We start from the raw sequence: 5,778 nt of genomic DNA, 5'->3' as shown, positions 1-5,778 counted from the left end.
GAGTGCTTTTTTTGTTAATTCTACGAATGCCATGAATAAACCGGGAAAAAATGGAAGAAAAAGAATTCTTTTTTTACGCTTCTGTGCTTTTTCATTACACATTCGAGGCAAAAATGTTACTTCTATTTTGTTTTCCTTGTTGCATTAATTAAGATAATTTTTTTTAGTAAAAGCTGTTTTTTTTTTATTTTTTCGCATACAAAATATACGAGGAGAAAGTATTACAATAAAAAAAAAATTCAAACTCGAGATTGTGACGAATTTCCATATTACAGATCATACAGAGTTCGAAAAATACAGTCTCTCTTATCTGTGGATAATACAAGAAAATATTTAGATTTAAGAATGAAATTTAATATATGATCTCTGCTCTAAAATAGTAGATTTCAATGAAATCCGAAGGTAAGTAGAAGAATTCAGAGGAAGTCTGTCTACTTATTTTAATATTAGTTAAAACGATAAATACAAAACAAAAATAGTTAGCATTTTGGCACACTAAATTTTATTCGAAAAATAAGTTTTCATTGATATCTTAACGTATATTTTTAGCCTTTGAGTTCAAATTTACGTCTGAACTTTGAAATGAATTCTCTAAAATTTCAAAAGGCTTGGAAAATTATTTTGAGATATATAAAATCAGTTTTGAAACACTTTATCAAGAACCATGCTCCTTTTGATTGTTTTACTTTATATTTGTAAAAGTAAGACACTAAAGCTAAGGCAAGCCTTGTCTTTAAGTACAACGTTATTGTTGACTCAAACTCATTGTTTTTTTTAAATTTTAGAAATTTCTTTAGTTTTTCTCTGTTAATTTCTCTCTATTCATTCTGAATTATTTTCGAAAAGAAAATGTGTTTTTGTAAAACTCCAACACAAGCTCGAATTTTGATAGATTTGGAAATGCTGCTGGTTAAGAAAATAATTCTTATTAATATTGCCGCATTGAAAAGAGGCAGTAGACTCTCCATGGCTGAATGGTCATTGCACTGGTATCATCATCAAGAGATCGTCAGTTCGAATCCCTCTAAAGACAATGCGATACATTGTTTGCGTAAATATTTAATTCCTTGATTTCATGTTTCCTTTATTTCATGCTCCAGCAGATTCTGGAACTTTCTTTAGTTTACCAGATAAGTGTTCTGGACTTTTCTTACTGTCTCCAGAAAAGTATTCTGGTACTTTCCCTGCTAGCATAAAAGTAGAAGATCTGTCAGTCACTGTGTTCAGACTTGAGTTAATAAATTGGCTTAGCTCTACTTCTTGTGTGTGTCATTGCCTTCCACATTAAAGCAACAACGTGACAGTACTATTATGAATGGCATGAAATATAGGGAGCATAGATCGAATTTTCTAAATAAAATAGTTTTAAAAACGTTTTTGAATTTGACTGTCAAATTCGTTAGTGGACCCGAAATTAATGAAACTGAAGAAGTTTATTAGAACGTATGTTTTAGTTTCAACAAAGCTAAATTTATAACCGCTTTTAACAATATAGCGATTAAAAATTGTGATTAAGAATTACAGAAAATGATAAAAAAGAATTATGGTTAAAAAATTATATAAATGTTTTAAAATCCATTTTTATTCAATTTGTTTTTCTAGAAATTCTGTATGTTTGAGTTTAAACCAAGTGTGTTTATTTATATTGATAACTGACTGATATATTTCACTGTAAAAGACGGGAACGCACGTTTGTTTGTCATCAATAGATATGTTCATTATTTGATTAAAAATTCATTTGAATGGACTTTATTATCAAGCTAATAAACAAATTGAATTCTGTTCTAACCAGAGGTTTATCTTTTGAGAAACTCTAATAATTATGCATAGTTAACCCGTTTCTCGACATGGTTTTTACTATTTAAAGAATCAGTCAAGATTAATGTCTTTTGAAAGTTTCAGATTATGTAATATTCGCCATTTTGAATCAATATGATGTTGACTTCAATCCACTACATAATCATATTGTCATTTCCGAATTGCATTTATTAACTCAAACGGCATAAAATATTAACCTTCCTCTGTGCAGACTTATATTTAATTCTAACGTTTTATAAGTTAATTGAAGGCTGCAGTAGTCTGGTGGTTAAATTTCGCCTCCAAGACGAAAGCGACTTCAGCTTCGAGATTCGATTCCACTGAAGAACCGTAACTGTAAGCGGGTCTGGGGCACGTTAAATCCGTCCGGGTCAAATGTCCTTCCGCTGGTGGAGTGCGAAAATTTGGAGATCAAAGTGCCGTCCTCGTCATCTGATTGCGGTTCTAAATTACGAAGTCAGTCCTAGTGTTGCTCTGAAGCGAGACGTTAATATAACTAAACTAAACTAGTAGTTATCATTTTGTGAGGAAGATGCGATAAATATAATTATATTTTATGCGATTATCAATTAATTTTGACTCGTGAAAACCAGAGCATTATTTAATAAATAAGTTACTTAAAATAAATGCTTTTTACTTTAAAAATACAAATGCACAAAATAAAAAAGAGAGTGAAGAGGGCTAAGCCCAAAAGGAAACTAAAGAAAAGAGAAAACAGCGCATTAGATACAAATAATAAATGTTAGCCTGCAGCAAATTAGAAGATGGTTGATATCTAAACACCCCATTATTTTTCCGCAATAAACGAGCAAATTTCACTAAGCCATCTCTTAAAACTCTGCCGTGAGTATCTGTTTACATACTTTGGCTCCCCTATAAAATCATCGCTGTTCGACCCCCGGCGGCGTCATAAACTTGGAAAATGATCTCATTACCAGGATTTAATGCACCCTTGGCTACCAGAAAAAAAACTCTCAAGCAATATTTCCCCCTTCTCAGCTCGATTCTGAAAAGATTGGAAACACGATTAATACAGCGAAGAATGGTCGTATCGCAACATTTACTTTAGGGAGCAGTGAAAATGAAGCACGGTACGATGCTTACTAGTTTATAAGTGAAAACCTTTTTGTTCAGTTTTGGAAAAGAAAGAAATTATGATAAAATTGGGATTTCTAAACATCGACTAAATTAAAGAATTAAATTCTTTAATTTAGTCGATATTTTAAAATAATTAACCAACTATGACACTTCTTTTTGACGTATAATAAGAATCTGAATAATCAACTTCTTGCATCATCAAAAAAGTTAATTAGAAACCTTTTTGCCAGCTTTAAGTGTTGGCCCATTTTTATCTCAATAATAATAATTAATTGATAAATAAATGAAACGTTAAACCGTTTTCACGTTCTGCGACTAAAGTATTTATTATTATGTCATGTATTTCTGAAGTTTTTAACAGATAGCAGCTACAACCAAAGGATGAAAAACAGGTTATTATGGGTATTTAACATTAAAGAATTTTCAGGTGAAAATTATTTCCTAGTCTTAGATATGGTCCTAACTTTAGTAATTTTATTGAATAACAAATATTATATACCTAAAGATTAATTAAAGATATAAAACAATGTATATCCTTTATTCTTCACAAAGCAATTCAGTTCCTTTTTCAGGAAAAATTGTTAAAGCGGAGTAACGATAAGGACGATTCTCTTAAAACTTTTAAAGTTTCCAAGAGGCATTTTCCTTTTCATTGGCAATCATATAGGACAGGAGGAGAAAGACTGAGGATTAAATAGGACAGGAGGATCATATAGGACTGAGAATTAAATAGGATCTGCCAGATATTTTTCTTCCCATTTTTACTCTATATTTACGCAAAAAATTCAAAAGTATTTATTATGCTAATATTATACGTATTTATTAAAGTTTTATGTTAAAGAAGGCTTATAACCAACAAGAAATTTATATAGCTGAATTAAGGTGCTTTTATGAAAGCTGTTGGTTTCAAAACACTCTCACAAGTATCACAGAATTCTTACACAATGGAGTGTTCTGGAGTTTATATTTCATTCCTTATTCTTGGTAGTTTGCCAAATGCACTTTTTTACTTGCTAGTTACGAAAGGTGTAAAGAGAAAGTACTGTAATCATCAAAGTATTCAATCCTGAGATTTTAATGAATATCCTAGTTTCAGAATTCACTGAAAAACACGCATACCACGTTTATGGAATTACGTATACCTGTCTATCTCTCTGTGAAATTATGAGCTAAATGGATGAATTTGGTTTGTGGAATTTGCACCAAAGTTAAAGATATCTATGAAATTTGGAGCGAAATTTCTTTCTCAGGAAGTTTGGTTATCTGTTTGTCGAAGTAACTAAAAAACGCATAGAGCCAGAGAGAAAAACATTGGTACAGAGTTTTAATAACCAAAAAGTTGATCAGTATCAAATATTGATCAAGTTCTGTAGAGTTTGATATTTTATTGGTCTACATTTATCGCATACATGTACACGTGGTAATTTAAAAACACAATGACTTATGGCATTTGGTATTTGTTCTTGGAATTAAAATTGCTGTTTTGCGGTCAAATTTCTGTTTCATTCGATAGAATAAAAAAAAATTCAAAATATGTAATTGAATACACAAAACGCACCTGCTACTGATTCTGAAAATCAAAATCTGAGCACTAAAGAACCTTTTCCAAGGACTACAATTTTTATGCTTGGAAGAAGAGACAATAATGCCGCATTGAAAAGAGGTTCTTTAGTTTTTCTCTGTTAATTTCTGTCTATTCACTCTGAATTATTTTTGAAAAGAAAATCAGTTTTTGTAAAACTCCAACACAAGCTCGAATTTTGATAGATTTGGAAATGCTGCTAGTTAAGAAAATAATTCTTATTAATATTGCCGCAATGAAAAGAGGCAGTCGACTCTACATGGCTGAATGTTCATAACACTAGTTTCATAACAAAGAGATCGTAAGTTTGAATCCCGCCAGAGACAATGCGATTCACAGTCTGTGTAAATACTTAACTCCTAGATTTTACGTTTTCCTTTATTTCATGTTCCAGAAGATTCTGGATATTTCTTTAGTTTACCAGACAAGTGTTCTGGACTTTTCTTACTGTCTCGAGAAAAGTATTCTGGAACTTTCCCTGCTAGTATAAAAGCAGAAGATCTGTCAGTCACTGAGTTCAGAGTTGAGTTAATAAATTGGTTTAGCTCTACTTCTTGTATGTGTCATTGAGTTCCACACTAAAGACCCTACGTGACAATATTTTATGTAGGAGCTACAAGGAGATCCCACTGTCTAAGTTGAATTTTGGATTTTTTTCTTTTACATCTTTAGAAATCAAATATTGTTCTGTCTCTAATATAAACCTTCAAAGTAACGCTACCTTAATTCAATTTATAGTTGTTTTAGAAAAAAATTTGAAGAATTAAGACTTAATGTGTCCTGCGAAATATAGGGTGCATATAAATTATTTTTTACAAATTTAGGCTTCAATAACCTCAGAATTACATTGAATAATAACAAATGAATCTCAGCATATGAGGATAGTCCATAAAGTTTTTTTGTTTGACAAATATTGTAGGTATGACGAAAAAAGGTGGGTGCCACAAGAAAAAGCTCAGTGCGTACTCTGCTTCATAGAGACAAAAATCAACAACCAAATGCAATAAAATTTTCGCACACAATTTGGAGGAGAGACACCATCCTGCCTAATTATTTGGCCTTGATATATGAACCAGAGTTTACAGACTTCAGGACACGCATTCTCAATGCATTCAAACATGTCATTTTCAAAACTATTCGGATTTTGTATATAAAGCAGAGATTAGAGACTTCACGATACCCATTTTCTCAATGCATTCAAACATGTCATTTTCAAAACCATTCGGATTTTGTATATAAAGCAGAGGTTAGAGACTTCAGGATACACATTTCCACTATGA

Source organism: Argiope bruennichi, chromosome 9, assembly GCF_947563725.1.
Source record: "Argiope bruennichi chromosome 9, qqArgBrue1.1, whole genome shotgun sequence".
NCBI lineage: Eukaryota > Metazoa > Arthropoda > Arachnida > Araneae > Araneidae > Argiope > Argiope bruennichi.
The sequence above is the reverse complement of the archived record's forward strand: the minus strand, read 5'-3'. Positions refer to the sequence as shown.